Source organism: Apis cerana, linkage group LG5 (genome assembly GCF_029169275.1).
Source record: "Apis cerana isolate GH-2021 linkage group LG5, AcerK_1.0, whole genome shotgun sequence".
In the NCBI taxonomy this organism is placed as follows: domain Eukaryota; kingdom Metazoa; phylum Arthropoda; class Insecta; order Hymenoptera; family Apidae; genus Apis; species Apis cerana.
In genome coordinates this window covers 7,926,621-7,946,597 of record NC_083856.1, presented here as the reverse complement: position 1 = coordinate 7,946,597, position 19,977 = coordinate 7,926,621, and the positions used below count along the sequence as shown (strand labels likewise).

At 47.5% G+C, this 19,977-nt stretch overlaps 1 protein-coding gene across 7 annotated transcripts in view; it reads right to left on the bottom strand.

Annotated features, from left to right (window-relative positions):
* The window catches only part of LOC107994307 (homeobox protein homothorax), a 483,716-nt gene that overhangs the window by 81,637 nt on the left and 382,102 nt on the right, over window positions 1-19,977 (bottom strand). The window lies entirely within an intron of this gene.

Below are 19,977 nucleotides of genomic sequence, written 5' to 3'. Positions count from 1 at the left end.
GACGACGAAACGCGGGAAGAAAATTTCTGGTGATGGTGGACGGGGGCAAGCTGAGCGCAGCGAGAGATCGGCCGAAAACATTCCGGGGAATTAGACGCGGGATCTCGGCGGGAGATGGAGAAAAGCAAAAAGAAAAAAAGAAGAAGAAGAAGAGGAAGAAAAAGGAAACGAAGGGAGAGAAAAGGACGATTTGTCAAAACGCGTCTAGGCTTCTCCCTTTCACCAATCGATTCACACACACACACACTCTCTCTCTCTCTCTTCCTCTCTCGTTATTACGTCGAACACGAATCATGGGCGATGATTCGAGGCAAGGGAATCGTGGGCCGGCACGCTGTAAATTCGTCCGCTCTGGAATAAAATTTCTCTCGGATCGTGGCAACCAGGAGTAAAACGTGTTTCTCAACGATCCTCCCTTCCTTCCTTCCTTCCTTTCGTCCCGTGGAACGAGGCAACGATGCACACTGCACCCGCTGCATTTTGCAAAGCCGAGTCGACTCGGGATGCGGTAAACTTGGATGACGTCACAGTCCAGGACAGGGCGAACTACCCCCGTGGGAATCGAAATGTCGGCCACCTGACCCATTAAGGGGTGATTCGGCCACACCGTGGTGGTTTCTGGTCAGCTAGGTAAGGGTTCGGATTATGGCCGTAGCCCGCGGTGTTTACGAGTCCACGAAGGCCGATTACAGTCCGCTCGTCCGGTTAGGTGATCGTTTTACGGGAAATAGCTTCTCCTCTCTCCCCCCTCCTCTCTCCTTCTTTCAGTCTTTACGCCTCTGGACCGGACGTGCTCTGCAAATGTAAAGTCTCGCGGCCGGGTTCCTCACAACGAGGCGACCGGAATTTTCAATCCGATGGAAACGATTAAAGCCGGGTGTACAGGAAGAAAAGGTTTAGCGTAAGTAAAGGCCTGGAAAAGCTATGGAAAGATGGAGGTTCGAGAAGATGGGAGAAGGGAGCAGGGATCATTTCTCAAAGCGGGTCGACTGTTATTTCGCTGCCACATCGAATTAGGCCTTATTCCTTTTTGTTCTACGCTCCTCGAACGTAAGCAATACACTCCCTCGGTCGATCGTTCGGTTTTCCAACCCTCGGCCTTCCCCCCCCTCTCTCTCTCTCTCTCTCTCGGCACCAGGCCCGATTTCATTTCTTTTACAAGCGCCGCGTCATCATTTTTCATAGACCCCCCTTCAAGTCGCAACCTCGGTCTCGCCCTCTCAATGGAGAGGGAGAGAGAGAGAGTTTTCACGATACCGTGAAAACTTACCCTCGACGCATTTTGCACCGGCAACACGGTCGAAGGGAGAGATGAAAGAGAGGGCAAGAAGAGGTAATACCCCCCTTCTTCGCCACCGTGAACCGCATTGGCACTTTTAAACGACTCGGGCAATAACGCCGCGTCATCGGGTCTAACGGGCGTTAGAACCCGCGCGAGTCGATTCCTAACCCGCGACCGAAAGTTGCCGGTGTAAGTTTCGTGAAAGAGTCTTTATCCGATCCGGATAAACGTCGATGGATTTCTATTGCCTTTGCCGCCTCGATGACTTTAAATTTTAACTTAACTCGCGATACGCGGTGGCACAAAGTGATACAACAAGAAGATATAACGAAGTTATCAATTTTGTATTTTAGTAATCTCAAAATAATCTCGTTATGCTTTACGAATTATCTCTCTTATACAAATTTCTTCAAAATTCAAAAATCTTTCCCGAAAAATTCTTGCGAAATCGAGTGCAAACTCCCCCTCTTACCTTAAAATCATCCCCTGCCCCGAATCGGGAACAAGCAACGCGGCGTGTAATCCGCGTGTAACCAGCTCGCATGAAATATTTTCGAGGCAATCCAACAAATCCCCGATAAAATATTCAACCGCGGTTCAAGTGTACCGCGTACGTACACCGAGTGACGTCCTCGCTCTCCCCCGCTCCGCCCGCCGACAGCAGCCGTTCCCTCTCGTAAACAAGGAATGACGTGGAACAAGGACGCGAACATGACACCGACGACAGGAGGAACGACGTGGGACCCCTCCCCCCCTTCCGACGGCGAAGAAGACGACGGCGACGACGAGTGAGTGATTTAGAATATTCGGTGGCGGATGTCAGCTATTGCTCGCCCACCGGGACGTCATTATGTCATCATCATTCTCCTTCGCGCCGACCTATCCTCCGTTGACGGGAGGCGCGCGCCTGGACATCACTCACCCGGTTCACAACGTGGCATCCGTGGTGGCACCGCGATGCCAGGGCCTCCCCCTCCTCCTCCTCCTCCGCTCACCGAGCCGGCTGTCTGTCGGACGGGGCTAAACAATATTTATCATGGGCCATCGGGGGCCCCAACGCTGAATTGGAGTTCCGGTGCCACCCACGGCAGCGGACCCGCCTCGACCCCCAACGTCACGCATAATCGTCCGGACCAGATTCGGCTTTGCTCCCTCTCTCTTTATCCCTCTTTCGCTCTCGCTCTCGTTCCGCGATCGCTATGGGAAGCGATGCGACACTTTCTTCGTCGGAGAGGATTGTGATAGGATGTGGGCGCGCGTGGTTTGCCGATCTTTGAACGCGATCGCGTTGTGGCGAGGGGGAAGGGATGTTCGCGGGGTTTAATGCACTCCTCCTCCGGGAGGATTTATGATTTTCGCGATCGAGGACGAGGAGATAACGATGTTTATTGCGATGGTCGGTTGTGGAATTATGGTAGGAAACGGTGCAAGTGTTGTTACGTGGATGGATATAAAGTTAAGGAAGATTTAGAGAAGGAGGATAGAGAGATAAATCGATAATCGGGAGATTGATCGGGAACGTTGTAATTTTGCTTCTGACGAAAATTTTGACGAGTGGAATTACTTCTTTTTGTTAAAAAAAAAAGGAAGGAAATGATTAATACAATACAATACTCGATCGAGTAAAGTTCTACGAGGAGGGAGGTATATATAATTCGGTTTTAACGATTCCAATTTCCGAAGCTTGCGTTCCTGCGGCCCAAGTTTTCTTTTTCTTTTTTCCTTTTTCTTCCACCCTCCCCGTTCGGTGGAACGACCGAAGTCTCCGAGGAAATCATTGAATATGCAACTTAAGGAAATCCTCGGATATTGCGCTTTATTATAAACGGGCATCCCCCCACCCCCTCGAGCCCCCCTCGCTTCCAAAGACTTTGCATATTTCCGAATCTGAAAATATTCGCATGCAAAGTCCCGAGGGGGCTCGGTTACCCTAGTTATATTTTCCAACAGGGCTGCGTTCTCGAAGACCTCTCGTTTCTCGGGGATATCGAGATGGAATCAATTTGCATAAATAAGCCCTCGATAATGAACGTTGTGACGCGAGATCTCGATGGGATTCATTATCGAAATTATCGGTGATTCTTTGATTTGGAAATTAAAAAAGAAGGGATGGATGAGGTTGTTACTTTGTGGTATTTTCTCTCTCTCTCTCTCTCTCTCTCTCTCTCTCTCTCTCTCTCTCTCTCTCTCTCTCTCTCTCTCTCTCTCTCTCTCTCTCTCTCTCTCTCTCTCTCTCTCTCTCTCTCTCTCTCTCTCTCTCTCTCTCTCTCTCTGGTTTTCTTTCTTTCTTTTTTTTCGTTGAACTGTGAACTTTCGCTATTTCCACGTCCAATTCAATCTATATCAATCGTGTCATTTTCAATCTGGCAGTTACAAAGCACTTGTTCGACTATCGATAGATAGAACGGGATCGCAAAAAACCTGGATACACAAAAACTGTAATACAATGAATGAAACTTGACTACCTAAACCTCTTAAAAATTGGGAGGATTTGAATTTACCCAATTCACATTTTCGGCATGAGGGCCTTTCCAACGAGTTTATCAATTTTGCAAGTGTAGAGAAATCTAAAAAAAAAAAATCTCTCTCCGTTTTACGAATTTATGATCAAAATAACAAATAACAAAATTCCCCTCCTTAAGACTAAATCAACCAAAAAAAAAAAAAAAAAAAGAAGAATATTATAATTTCGAAACTCATCCACTTAACAACTGCAAAGACAAAACTATAAAATCTGAAACTCAACATTCTTCGATATTGATAATTAATCTTCTCGCGCGGAAAATAAATACCAAAATAAATTTATTAGAAACCACGGTGTCGCATCCGAGGCGAGCAAACCACGGCGTCCAAAACCATAATTTTAATCCACGGCGATCCATTAAAAAGTTTCGGGGGAAAGTTGGAATCCCGCTCGACTTGCCGCGACTTCGTTATCCGCGTGGACCAATAAGAGGTTATGCAGAAAAGAAAGGATGGAAAGAGAGAGAGAGAAAGGTGAAATCGTTCGAGAAGCCGTAGGGAATCAAATCGATGGAACTGGGTCGAGTGGTGTGTTATGGGAAAGAGGGTTTGTGCGGTGTTGGTGGCGCGCGTACGTGGCAATTTCAGCATCCACGAGGAATGGCGGATGAGGTTAGGTAAACCCAGGTGTACGCACGTACACGCTCGCGCGGAACCTTCATTATAAATGGCGTCCCTCCGCGCTTCCTGTAACGAGAGAAGAGGAGAAGGAGGAGGAGGGTGCGATCTCTCTCGAAAGCAGCGCGGAAGGGATGGAGAGAGAGAGAGAGAAAGAGAAGGGGTAGCCGCGGCACGGCGAGAGATTTCGGGGTGAAGGAAGGATAGGTCGGATGTATAATTAGGCAGCGTTTGTAATTAGCGTAAATTGTTTCCCAGTAAGAGGGCTCGTGGATCTAATACCGAGCGGGAGGTGAAAACTATGATAAATTTAATATAATGCAATCCAGTTACCGTGCTCCACACCGTTGCCGGGGGTGTGTAATTAATAAAGGCGAACGAGCCCCCCTCCTCGGGAAGGGATGACGAGCGAGCGTCTCTCTCTTTCTCTCTCTTCGTTGTCGAGCCACATCCGTGTCGAGAAGGATAGGTATTAATCACGGGACAAGATTTTTGTGGATGAATCGATATCGATAGTTAATTTTTCATGTTTGACAATTTTTTTCGAGGCCTGAATTAAATAAGAAATGTTACGACTTCTTTTCTTTACTTCGTGCGAAGATATCTTTGATATTCAATGGAAGAGAAAAAATATAGCACACAAAAGTGGTTCCATTCCTCGAGAAGTTAGATGGCGCCACGGACAAGTGTTGGCACTCTCTCGTGCTGTATCCAATCCAATGTAGGCGAGGATCGTTTGCTCGAATAACTAAGATCGATTCGAAAGAAAATTTCGATACATTTTAATACGCAACGTACAAATCGATAAAAACTCGAGGAACGATTCCTTCGTTTCGAATTAAACTCTCGCCGGACCCCGATCACGGAAACAGGGGGTTAAAGTCTGCAGAAAAATAAGTCGACGAGGGGAAAATTCGAGCGCAGGTGCGTGATCCTGCTTCCTGAAAGTATACTGTTATCCGCTTAACTTAGACACCGTCGAGACGGAAGCCATCGCGGCTCCTTCTTAATGTACGAGTCCAATAAAGATCCCTGTTATCTTTTCTCCGAGACTTTTTTCCGCGAATCCAATCCTCCATCGATTCGATACGTACGAACGCGCAGGTAAAAGAGCGCGAGAGATAGGGAAAAGAAAAGAAAGGGAGGGAGAGGAGGATCGGAGAAGAGGACGGAATTCGAGAAAGAATTCGTGAAGAAGTCGTACGTTTTTAACAATTTCCCGGACTGTCGTTATCGAACGTGTGGTCAACGGCGCTATAAGGGGCCGGATAACGTTACGAGATACCGTGTTGAGACAATAACAGCTACAGCGAGGCCATCAGCCGAGCTTCCGAATGGCGTAGCAAGGACTTCACAACCGCCATAACACGAGACCTCCTTCCTCTCCTGTACCAGATATCGGGACGCGTATCCTTAACCAGTCTTGTCTTCTCGCTCTTTACGAGCCCTTTCCAACGCTTACACCCTATTGTTTCTTAGTTTCGAAGAGATGAATTTCCTAAAACTCCACTTTGCCATAATGGAACAGTATTGTACATATCTTGTACGAAGTGGAGATCGATTCTATGGCTAATAAATAAAAAATTCCTTTTCGAAATATAAATATATATACTTTTTCGTCGAGTCTCTTCATCGTCCTCTCGATCGAAATATGCAAGTCCGTTGCTCGTCGAGGCTTGTCTCATTTAGCGAATCCAGTTGTCGCGGTTGATCGATCTCTGCAAATTTCCTCGAGTAATAATTTCGAGAATCACCGTCTGGGTGGACGCCGGTTTTTCCTGATTTTTTCCAACGACACAAGGGGACGTTAGAAGGACGTTAAGGACCGACACCAGGGTCGAACAGGATTAAAGCAAGAAACTCGTTTGGTCGGAGGGAGGGGATGAAAGAGAGGCGAACGATTCATCATCGGGCTATCGTCGTAGCCGAGGAAGCGAGGAATCCGTGGGCGCAAAGTTCACGGACAACATCGTAATAACCTGCCCCTGGTGCGTAATAACACTCCTAGGCGGAGTCTTTAATAACGGGCGGGATGACGCTAAACTAGGTAGACAAGCGTTAAGTCAGCCGCCGCGAAGCAATATGAAGTCAGACCGGTAAAACTTCCGCAATATATATATATATACACGCCGCGGCACGCTAGGAAATTAGAATCACCTTTCTTCCAAGGAAATTAAAAGTTACCACCTCGAGGTAAAAGGAAGAGTTACGAAGGCGGCTTAGAGCGGACATTGGCTGCGAAATGGAACTGCTCTGTCCAGGGTTGAAAAGTTGAGAAGAAGGGAGAGAAGGAATCGAACACGGATCGAGACCTCCTTTGCGCGTAACAAGAATGTGTTACGTTGTACGTGGTTGCAATTAAAATCCTATTTTCCTCGAAAGCTTATTCAATCGATCGATACAAAGGGCATCGTGCACCCCTGGCAAGGAGCGGGGTTGCACCCTCCTCGTGCAAGGTGAAAAATAATCACTCCCAGCCGCGGAGGCATATGCTCACTTGAGGCGTATCACGAAAAGGCTGAAGGGTTGTGTTTTGGTTCGTCATCCAAGCAACCGAGCGCTCGGAGGGTGGCAGATTGTTTGATGGTTGATTGTCGCGCACCGCTTCGGGGGTCGTCTGATTGGGTCGCCGCGAAACATCTGCCGGCCTCCCGCGGGGCTCCACGACGACAATCATCCTACAATCGCGAGGTAATACACCGAAAGACGTCTTCATTCGGATGAGGGGGCAGACACGTCGGATGGAAACGGAGGATTTGTCAGTTCCGGGACAGGGGTGGCCGGCCGGATCCTGTGTCGCGTGATAAACGAGCGCCAGCAATTAGGCTCGAGCAAACGGAGATCAAATTATTGGGAGGGGGTGTTACGATTTTAATTATATTCTCGACCGATTCGAAAATTAAGAAAAATCTTACGATTCTGAAGATAACGATTCCTCGTCAATGCTTCGAAATAATAATTTCCAATCGATAAATGAAAGATCATCACTTTAAAATTTGAATTTAAATAATTCAATAATAAATTCTCGACATGTAAAGAAAAAGGAAATTCTTAATCGTTCGTTACTTCCTTTCTCGTCGGTTACTACAAACTATCTCGAACTCCAGACCAGTAATACGAGACACGATTCTCAGAAGAACGTATTTTCAGAGAAGAAATAGATCACTCGATCGTGGACCCATTCGTAATCTTAAATACTACGAAAAAACTTTGAATCTGTAATCGATTCAGATATCGATGATGAAACAAAAGATGAATTGAACGGTACATATACTTCATATTAATTGAATATTCGAAGAAAAGAATTACCGTTTAATACCCTAGTAAGTAATATTCCTAAATTTTATCGAAACCGCTCAAAGCACAAAATAATTTCGTCGGGACTGCGAAAGCGACTTTGAGAACGGAGAGAAACGGTGCAGCAAGGGTGGGCAGGGGAGGAGGGAAGCGGCGCAAGGTATTGTGACAACGAATTAGAATCAAAAGCGACCCTCCTCCTTCTCCTCCTCCTCCTCCTTTCAACCGATACGACTTTGTCCGTGGCTCGACGACTTTCCACGAGAGAGAGAGAGAAAGAGAGAGAGGGCCGGTGCTCATTCCACCTCCGCTCTCGTCATCCACCCGGAGGAGCAACGCGCACATAATCGCGCTCCCCGCGGCCCCGGCCAAAAAGCGGCGTGGAAGAGGAACCGTCTCCCTTTTAAAAGCGCGGCGTGCACCGAGGCTGGCCGCGACGAGGGCTGGTCTGAAGCCCGGGTGGAGAGGGAGGGGAGGGGGAGGGAAACACCCGGCAAAAGAGCCGGGGAAAAGAGAAGAGAAGAGAAGAGAAGAGAAGGGACTTTTACAAAACTCATCCATCCCCAACCCTGGCCCGCGTAGAGACACTGATACCTACCGGCTGACGGTACCCACCTACAACCCGACAACGACAATGGATCCTTTGCGGGCAAAAAAGCGTAAAAAGAAAGGGGTAACAGGGAGGAGAGGGGGGAGGAGAGGGCAAAAGAGAGCGGTCCACCTCCGGCACGGGGGAATGAAAGAAAGAGCGGCAATGATGAAAGCATTGTCCCTGTTCAACGGGCTTTTCTCCCGAGCCTTCGAGGCGGCCAGCCCATCTTCTCCACCTTCAGCCCCCGGTCGTCCCGATCTCCCTCCCCCTTCTTCCTTTGCGTTTCGCCCGATCCCCGGTCTTTCTCGACACCGCGTCACGTCCACGTCACTCTCGTGATTATTCGAAACGACGTTGGTTGCACGCGTATGGCCAACTAGGACGCTTGCCAACCGTATGAACCCTGATCCTTGCTTTTTTTTTCAAGGGGAACGAGTAACGCGAGGTGGATTAGATTAATCGGGGGAAACGAAGGTAACCTTCCATTTTCTTCTCTTTTTCTCTTCTTTTTTTGTTGGAACGGTTTAAATGACAAAGCGACGAGATGTTTATCCGAATATCCGCGCGAGGAAACGAATTAGAGGTGTAATTATACTCGTTCCTATCCTCCTCGAGGATTTCGGTGACACGTGTCCGTTCCACGAAGATCGCAGAACCCTAATTCGAGGAATGTAATTCGAGATGCCAAGTGTTTGCGCGTCTTCGAACGCCCAAATCCCACGAGCAACGAGAGCAAGACCCTTGACTCGCCCCCGCGTAATAATGCGATAATCTTCTCGCGCAAAACAAATAACAAATAAGGGGTCCCTTCTCCCCCTGGCCAACCTTCAACCCTTTCCCTGAAACTGTTCGCACGCGGGGAAAAAAGGGAGGGAGCGGGAGAACGATCCCTCGATGATCGATCACAATCGGGCTCCTTTCGGTGTTGTTTCGAGGGTTGTTGTTGTTCTTCTCTGCTGCGTCGACGCTCGTCGAGAATAGAAGCTGTACAGGGGTTTAGGGTTACGACCCCTACGCGCGCTGTTATTCTTCCAACGAAAACTATTTACAAAGTCGGGGCTAATGGCATCAAGAGATTTCGAGGCTCCATATGCCTCGACGCCCCTCCGAGAGTTTGTCACGCGAGTAGCTGCGACTCTCTTTCTCTCGATATGACATTAGCGTACTGTTTCTAACTGGATCCCATGAAGCTCCCAGTGGCGTATCGTCTATATTCTTTCACAACCTCTTTTCTCGCAAAATACGAAAATTCAAAATGAACAGGTATAAAGGTTACAACGTTTTGGATTACGAGAGTTTCGTTTGATGAGATTTTTGTTACAAGCGCTTTGAAAGGCGTTTTTTCAAATATTTTTCGAGACGTATGTTATAATAGCGATACACGATAAATGAATCAATTTTTATAAAAGTTAATTTCAAGATACGTTTAAATACGATCAAAGATTTTCCTATTTATTGAAATAGGATCGATCAAAGGATGTCCTCCGCTGCCTACGCCACTGATAACGCAGCATCTCAACGAGCGTAAAGGAAGGGGGGGACGACAGCAAACGCACGGTGTAGAGCGTAACGCAATAAAAAGTTCGTCGAGTGGGTCGAAACGTATGCATATTGACCCGGTCAATCTCGTAACGCTACCGATCTCTTCCACCTCCATTTCTCCCTCCGCGCATCGGTGTCAATTTCGAAATTACGTAGGCGAGATCCATTCATTAGAACGCATTCAACTCGATTTCCAGTTGACGAGGAGCCCTCCCCTCCTCCCCACGCAAATCGTCGTCAAGAAAACGATAGGTGTAATTGACGCTCGTTTCGAAACCGAGCCACGTTTCTTCTTCCCTTTCCGAATCCTCCCGCTCGAATAATAAATCTAATCGAATTCACTCGGTGAAGCGCGGCCCCATCTCCTCCCCTCGGTAACCGATCGATCACTTCTCCCTTAATATTCCGTCGAACCAAGTACAAACGAATCGACGATTGTACTTTAACAGGCCGACATCCCTATCTCGGGATAGCGGTGGAGAAGAATCGCGTCGGAGGGCCGATAGGTGGCCACCTATTGTGAGGATTTAATTGACCGGAATCGGGCGACAATCCGAAACTAGCAAACGAGAATCGTGGTGGTAGGAACAACACCTCGGGATCGGCAACCATCCCTTTTTCGCTCCTCTCACCCCTTTCCCTCTCGAACGCCTATTCTTCTCGCGTTTCTCCGCCCAGAACCACCCTCCCCTTCTCGCGGTTCTTCTCCCTTCCGCACGGCCGAGCGCGCACAATGCGCACAAATGGAAAACGGATTGATTAATCGTAGTAATTACCGATCAGCTACCCCGCTAATTAGATATCCGACTCCTGGCCACCCCTCACGGCCTCCAGAGGGTTCGGTATACGGGACACGGGTGATGGTGCGGTGCGCGAGGGGGACCTTTCCAGGCGGACGACGAGGCTTGACGAGAGAGAGACGCCATCGAGGCTGACTCGGCGAGGGTGGAGAGCAACGGCTAAATGAGATTGTTACACGAAGCCAGCCAACGGGGTCCGAATCACCGACGTGGTACGGACACGATTCCGGATTTCTAGCGGCGGTCTACCGATCCCCCGTGCTTTCGCACTCGCTCCGTTTGTCAACCGTCACCTGCGTGTGCTCTTTTAGTTAGTTATCGGTCTATTAGGGGCTGTGATTATTATAACCACTTTCCCTTCTCGTTTTTTTACGATCAAGTGTTCAAATATATTAGAAAAATTTCCGTGTATCTTGCGAAAATCATGGAACGAACCCCGTTTTTCCATTCTTTCTTTCAAATCGACTATTGTATCGTTCGTTCTATGCATAAATCCTACGAATTTTTTACGAAGCGTGCAATCCCTCGTGCGAATTTTCCCGAGATCGTCAACGAAACTCGACTCCTCTCCGCTTCCTCCCCCCAACTTTTATCGCGGCATCATCAATCGCGGCCAACTCGTGCAGACGCGTCGCGAATTAAGCTCGACGGTGTGCAGGCTCGTTTGTACGTTGTAAGAGCAGGTGATGCCAGGGTCCGTAAGTCAGCCGGGTGTGCGGTGTCACCGGTGCGCGTATCGCGTCACTCCATCACCTCTCCGCGGCCCTTTCTCGCGTCGCTGACAAGCCTCGCACCGCTGTCCCAAGATTTTCGACTCGGCCGAGCGTGAGCACGGGGTCTTCGGTTACCCTACAGAATTTCACCTCGATCCTTGGATCCCTGTCACGCGCCCGGATCTCTGCTGATCTTTCGAGAAATCCGGGGATCCTTTCGAACACGTCTGAAACGACGCTTCAATTCGCGGTTTATATGGTGTTTTTAACGTCGATGGAGAAAGTTTTCCAATTTTCTCTCTTTCGACGATCGCGTTTTATCGGAATTAAATTGGATATCGAAAGCTACGAGTCTGGAAAAACGAATAATTCAAGATATCGTCGAGGATTGAAAGAATATTGGGTTGATTTAAAAGATCGAACATCGAAGGATCGATTCTCTCGCGTTTAACTGACCACAAAAATCCAATATCTCTTTCTTAACGGGAGAATCGACGAAACCAGTGAGTCGTTCGGCTTCTCTCGAAACGAGCTCATTTGCGGCGAATCGACTGCTCTCCCGCGCTCGCGGCTAATCGAATCGCCTAATCTTCGTACCGAATCGCTCCTTACACGAAAACGACTCACCCTTCCCGCAACTTTTTCCTTTCCACGAAAAGAAGACGAGTTCGTTTAAAAAAAAAACCATAAATTCAAGATTTTTAAAAAATTTAATACATTCTCGAATCGTCGTGCATCGATTTACGAATAATCAAAATTATGAATACTCAGATTGATCCTCACCTTTCTTTCTACGAAGAAGAAGAGTTCATTTAAAAAAAAGTCATAAATTCGCGCCAAGGTTTCTCACAAACGAACGCTTTCGTCGAACATTTACCCCCAATGGAATACCTTTCATAATTTTACTCCCAAATAGGAAACGTAGAACGTATCCGATCTTAAAATCCACTTATCCCTTGTACGTTCTTCGAATCAAACTCGCTGTCCACGTATCCCTACCTCCCCCTTACACGTATTCAATTTCCACGTCCCGTTTAAACAGCCAGCCGAGCCACGTTTTCGACGAAACGCACGTTGCCACCTCCACCAAGCTCGGCCATCACGGATGATTTAACCAGCCATCATTCCATCGCACTGACAGCCTAGCAGAGTTTGGCCCGGGACGTTTTCGCGGAACGCGTAAAAGAGATTAGTTCCCCCGGCAAGTGACGTTTAACGGCCATCGGCGGCTCAAAACTGCGACATCCGCGCGTGGACCGCGCGCAACAATATTTGCGGGCCACGCGAAGTAGGAAAACCGCGGAGGGCGCCGCGGCCGTTGGATATTAACATCCGGCCCCGGGATTTACGGCCCCATTCGCGTGGCTCCCGGGTCTCGGACGATTTTGTAAAACGAAACGTCTCGTTAGCGACCCGCTCACAGCCGAACGTCGTGTCCACGTGCACGCGAGCTGGTGGTATATAATAGGCGTATATATAGACGGCCGCGCATCGGGATGAGGAGTGGTTGGTGGTTTTACAGCGGTCTAAATTATCCGTCCGACGTACAGTTATGATGTTAACGATCCGCTCGAGGAACCGCGACAACGGCGCGAGACGCGGGAGGGTGGATTGTACACACGTCGTTGCTCTCGGTGCCCGCTTCCATGAGAAATCGCTTTATGGACGGTGGTACTACGCGAAAGGTTTTTCTTTTTTTCTTTTTTTTTAGCAGTAAGAGACGAGGAGAATGGAAGCAGGAGAGGCAATTCCTTTCTCTTTATAAATACACATTTTTGCGTAAAGGATACGTAATTGGTAATTGGATGCAGTTAGCGTGCAAAATGGTATATCGAATCGCGCCGGTATGTTGGCAAGAAGGAACGGATTTTATAAATATCTCGTTGCTTTAGGGTTTATATTTTCATTAGAATTTTTTTACGAATTTGGAATTACGTTTACATGATATTCTTATTTTCATTCATAGAATATATGCAGCTTAATCCGAGATCACCTGTTCTACTTTCGACCGTGCAAAAATTTTCCAAAAATACCCTCGATCGTATAAATATCGAGGATCGACGTTAGATCTACGAAATGAGGGAAGTTGTGGCGTTTTCTTCGCGGGAAATCGTGTATCCACCCGTGTGCCAAGCGGACTTTTTCGGGGGAGGGAAAATGAAGGAAGGAAGGCCTAAGGACGGTAAATTTCGAGCGGTGATTAAGCGTCGTCTCGGGGGCTTAGGCGAAATCGCTCTTCGTCTCCGTTAACATCGAAATCCTCTTAAGACACGCCGAGCCGAGGTGCAGCTGTAAGTGATAAAATTATTTCAACCTCCGCCGCTCAAATAGAGCAAATCGCGCGGATGCCGCGTGGATCGCGCGAGAAGCGGGGAAAAACGCGTCGGGGGATGGGCCGGGGCGGGAATAAATGGCCTGGCCGATAAAATTATTTCGGAGGCGATGTTAAAGAAAGGAAGTCTCGCGGCGCCACGCGCGATACTCTCTCTTTCTCTCCTCTCTGGCCGGGAAGAGCAAAATAACACTTGCGAGGGATGCTCCCTCTCTGAGGAAATTGATTAACGAATTAGACTCTGCCCCGTGTAAATTTGTTGCGAGTGTAAAGTGTAAAGTGAACGTTTGTAAATGATGTTTTAAGTTTTGGAGGTTATGCGTGACTCTCTCGTGAGAATTAGAATAGACACAGGGTTAATTTGGAAATTTTCGTTTTCAGAATTAAAATCGTGGATATTATTATATTCTATAAAAAATAAATTAAAAAGAGAATTAAAAAGAAGTTAAAGATTATTCGAATATTATTCTTTGTGCTCAGTGCTTTGTGACTTTTGATTATTGGTACATAGATAATGAAATGAATTATTTATAGATTTACTTATGATCTATTATTGATACCCGCATACGTGATGCATACGAAGAGATGCATAAAAATCCAAAGTAAAATATATATAATCGCGAAATATTTTTATTTCAAATTTGCAAATTTCTATGCGAGCAAAGTTGAACAAAGAAGAACGGAGAAATCTGAACCTCGAGTCAACGTGAAGAAAGAAAAAAAGTAAACAAACGTTAGATTTTCCTTCCTAGAATTGGTAGACAAGATTACGGCGCACGAGGCACGGCGACAAAAACGATTCAACCGTCGTCGAAGCGAGGAGATAAACGTCTGCGAGTAAACAACAGTCGAACGTCGGGAATTGCGCAACGTTCGAAGGGACACGAGGATGAACGGGCCTACTGATAAACTTATTTCGAGCGTGTCTCGAAACGCGTAACGGTCGTCAACGGTGGCGGAGGTGTCGACGAAACGTACGGCCTAGGCGATAAAATTATTTCGGCGAAATAGAGTAAATCGGTGTGCAGTGGGGCGGGGAAAAACGGCGGCGGTGGACGCGACGTCGAAATAAACGGCCTAAGTGGCAGCCACCGCACGTGGGGCGGGAGGCGCAGGAATGGGGGTGGGCAGACCGATAAATAACCGCTGGTTTATTAGCCAGATACCGGACGGTGGGGAGGGTACGGTTAAATTAGCAGAAATATTAGTACACATTTGCGCCACTGTGAAACACGATGGCGTTCGACGGAAGTAGTCGACAGTCGTGCATCATACCGCGCAAACAAGGATCAAGAGGACTTGGTGCTTCCACTTGGCATTCGATCGTGCAAATTATACGCTTTCCGTTCCCGATCTTCCCTTTCTCAGAAATAATGAAAATAATTTGATAGAATTTTAAGGGATAACGTTTAAGGGATATGATTTAGTGATTTATAAAAGTAATTTTTTAGTACTTTTGTTACGAAACGAGGTTGATGGTTACGGTGCATGGTTACGGTGGCTCAAACGAGGATCGATTCTTATTTATTAGCGAAATTTGATAAATGGAACGCGATACGGGAAAAGGAATAAAAGCAAAAGATCAACGAACCTGTTTCTAATCCAAGATTAATCGGGCTGTTTACAAGAAACTAACAAATATCCGCCGTCACTCGGATAAATTCCATCTTGAACTCAATTCGAGCGCGGTTTCATCCCCGCGATACAGCCGGTAAGTCAGCACGCGTACGAAGGGTAACACACGGTAACAAGCTGGCAACGGTTCTAACTACTGTCCAGGCTGATATATGTGACGGAAAATTGTGGGCGAAGGTGGAGGGGAAAGAGGGTAAGAAGCACGAAGAAAACGAAAACGGACGGAGAGAGAGAAAGGGAGAAAGAGAGAATACAAAGAATACAAAGTAAATCTCGTAAGAAGTAGAGAGGAAAGGGGTGGAACCTTGGTCACCGAGGACAAAGGGAGGGCGGGCTCCTCCGTTCACGTAGGAAGAGACGAAGGGGCCTTTTATTTCACGAATTATTTCATTTGTCTCGAGTTATTCCAATTAGACCTAGGACCTGTTTCTAAGCGGGCCAACACCGTCGCGTTGCCCGTCGTCGTCCCTCGGCGCAGCACCCCTTTTCGTCCACCACCAGAGGCAACGTTCCACGGTGCAACGGCCACGCTCTAATTGCATTACGGAAACATGAGTTTCCCCCGGCGAAATATATCACGAAACTTATCGCGCCACGAAGAAATTGCCGTGGCTCTCGCATACACTTCGCCGCCGCGCAAGTGCAAGCCTCGTAAGCTCCGGGGCCCGCCTACGTGCGCCCTTATACCTGCCCACCCACGCCAAGCATACATCACGACCCGCACTTTCGGTCTGCGCTCAAGAAGAAGAAGAAGAAGAAGAGGAGGAGAAGGAAGAAGAAAAAAATACCTTCTTCTTTCCCTACCTTCGTCCGCTTCCCGCTCGTTTAAGCTTTGCGAGGAATCTTCCTCGCGAGGAACTCCGCGGGAAAAAGCTTCATCGTCGATGAGACCAAGTGGCGCGGGGGCAAGTTCATCGTTTTTACGTAATTCTCTCGTCGGTCGAGAGGAGGAAGGGGGCGGGAGAGAGAGAGAGAGAGAGGGAGAGAGGGGCAGGATGGACTTAATTAAACTCGAAGCCGGACCGGGGAGAATGCGGAGCAGTGGAGTCGCTGGTTATTTCGGAGCCGAGCGAAAAGTTATGCGCTACTAATTTGCGCGTGGACACCGGTTACGGTTAATTACGAGGAGGGAGAACGTCAGCGATATGGACAGACGCCTGAGAAAATATTGGCGGCACGAGGTGGCTTGTAAACAGGGATCCTTGCCAGAAATTCCGCGCGGCCCGCCTCGCCACCAGATGCATGCGCCGTCTCCCTTCCGCTCGCCACGCAATTAACACCGTTCGGGACCGTCGCGGCCTAGCAATTATCGTGGCATCGCGTGGGCGTCCCCGGAACGTGCACCCGAATAAATATCAACCGCGTGGCCGAATCGAAAAAAATCACGAGCCTAACCCCTCCTCCCCCTCCCCCTTCCAGCCTTCTTAGACTTGATTTGTGTTCAATTACCGGCACCTTCTCTTTCTCCCTCTCTCTCCCCCTTTGCTTCTGTATGCGTTTTCTTGTTACAGGCGAGTCGTCGTGCGCGGATGGACGTCGTTTCGGACGAGGCGTCGCGACGATTTTATTTATACGGCGGCGCAAACCACCCGCGTCTCCGTGGCGTCGCGAGTGCGAAGCGGAGCGGAGCGGGCAGATGGCACGGACAAAACGTGCGACGATGGAGGGAGGGAGGGAACGTCGGGCAATTCGTTTCGCATTTTATATCCGGCCTCGGCCACCCGTCAGCTGATTCACCCCCCCCTCCCCCTGTGGACGACATCGGTGAACGAGGATTTTATTTCGATCCTTGGTGGGGTTTACTGAACCTGAGACGGAGGCCGGCCTTCTCGGATTCGCGGGAATAATTTAGGCGGATGTTGTTCTTGGAAAATTGGAGGATGGAGGCAAAGTTTACGATAGATCGTCGGTAAGGAGCGGATACAGAGTTTAAAGAAATCGTTTTTAGATTCGGGAATGGGCGAGGGAATTCCTTCGAATTCGTTGGAACAATCTCTACAGTTTTATTTGCTCCCGTCTTTTGTTTTCTAGAAAAAGAATTTTTATTTTTATTTTTACGAAAAGTCACTCTCGATTCCACTGCGCCCTCGAATTCTTACCATTTATCTCTTTTTCTTTATCCTCCTGAAATAATCGTTCTTCTATCTGTTTGCGCGAAAATATCTCGCAAAAAATTCTTGCAATTTATCTTTATTATATAATTCCTGGAATAAATTCGGGAAAGGATTTCGTGAAACGGCCAAAGCGAATCCAATCCCCTCTCCTTCCCTCTGCCTCCCCTCCCTCTACCCCCCACGCAACGAAATTTCAGCAAGAGAGACAATGGGCGGGGAGGGGGGAAGGGGAGGGGAGGAGGACGCGTATTTTCCGTGAAGTTGTTGGAGAGCGGAAGGGTGAAGAGGGACGCTTAAACATCACGGTAAACAGGGACCGGTGTAATTCGGATGCTGGCGCAGGTGTTACGCGGAAACATCTATCAAGATAGCGAGATACGAGGCGAGGGGAGAGTCCCGTCCTCTGTAAAGGAAAGTGGGGGAGGGGAGAATTGTGGATCAACTCGAAGAAACGGGGGATTTCTCGGGATAGGACGCACTAAGCTCGCACGAGGGTGCTCTCGTCTTAACCCTTTCCGTTTCGCAACGGATCGCCTGGAATTAACTTTTCTCAACGACGTTCTCCTCCAAAGAGTTCCTCTTCCTTCGCGTGACGTGAAATATCCAAAAGAATTTTTACTTTCCAAAAAACGATATTTCATGGTAATAAATATTCGAGAGGAAAGAACTTTAGAGTTTGTTCGGTGCGATATATTTATAAATCAAACTTTTTGGTTAAATCATAAAATTTTAGAAATATATATAATCGTGTTTCGATATAACGAGCTTAAACTTTCCACGTAACGTAATGTAAATTACGAGAAACGTGTGACGATAATTCAATAATTACGATGTTAAAGAATTTACATTTTTTTTTGCGGATAATACATCATAGAAAAAAGGAAGAAATTCAATTTACCTAATTTACCGCGCCGATTAAATGTATCCCACCCGGTTCATAGATCGAGAAAGAAATTATATCGGTATACTCGATCCTTTCCACCACCCCGATCCACTAAATAAAAGAAATATTCCGGCCAATAACGTTAAGTAGACGTCTCGCCCGACACCCTAAAATCGCCATCCCCTTCGATATTCCACCCACGAGCAAAAACCCCCGCTTCCAATCATCGTCCCCTTCCCAATTTCCTCCTAAATTATCGATTCGTCGTAAAAGGACGCGCCATTCAACAACAACATCGAGAACGTCTCAAAAGTGGAGGAGACACGCACGCGTCTGATCAAACTTGATCGACGATAATCCCGAGATGGCGCGTCGAGCAATTAAATTCGCGTTTTCCACGAGAACGAAACGAGAGGAGAGAGGCTAAAAGACTAAAATCCCGCGAGACTAATTCCGGCTCGTCCATAAACAGCAGTCGAACGATTAACCGTATCATTATGAATCATAAGAGGAACGAAGGCACCGGTTTATTAATTGCGATCGTTTCGACCGGCATTCCGCGCACGGCAAATTGCCGCGAGGTAACGCGAATCACCATAAAATGTAACTTCGCCATCTTGTTGCTTGGAATCTCGAGCATGTACTTCACTTTTTTTCTTCCTTTCTTTTCTCCCTTCTTATATTTCCTTTTTAATTCGAGCATCGATGGAGAGTAAAAAAAAGAAAGAAAGAAAGAGAAAAGATTTAACGTGCTTTATATATCAGCGACGCATTCCTGGAATATTCTTGGTAACGATTATTGTTCGATGGTTCTCGAACGACGATAAAAATCGATCAAAGCGCGTGGATTTTTGAACAGTGTGAATTAGAAATGTTTGTCAACCTCCATGATAAAAGATTCAATTTATATGTGGAATCGAAGAAGGAAATTTTACAAGCAACAACTGTCGATTTATTCAACAATTCGACTCGAGATAAAAACGACTCGTATAAGAAATTTAGATTAGAAACGTATCATTAAAACTCTTCGAAAGTATACGAAGAGAGCAACGAATTCGAATTCCTCGGCGCTTATCAGCCGCACCTGCAACCGCATTCTAAGCGGATGCAGCCACCTACGAGGTTAGTCGGTTAACCCGTTCCCGTTCGAGATCCTGGTGGTGAATACAACGTGGTGAATCGTGTGGATCGCGTTGTCGCGCATTTTTCGCTATCGCGTTTATGGCGAACGGGAACCGAAAATCCTCCAGCCGAGTACACGCGCCTGTGAGTGCGTTTATCGGTAGCGTCAAAATTCCACTGAATTTACGGTACTCTCCTCGGTCTCGATACAAGGATTCTCGAGGAACAGGGACGAGAGGAAAAGGAAGGGGAAGAGAGGTAGAGAAAGAGAGGGAGAAGAAGAGAGAATTAAAAAGGAGGGAAGAGGACGGTGATGAAGAGGATCGAAGGAGAAAGAAATGGCTGGTTGGAACCGAAGGCTGGTTGTCTGAAAATCTCTCTTTCTCGCCCCCCCCCCTCCTCCCCCTACTTGGACGGCCCAGATACGAAAATCGTAAAATCGGTACATAATAGCGGCTAATATAATCCGGTACGGCACTTCGCGCCGAGATTAAAGGTGCATAAAGTGGACTGTCATAAACGTT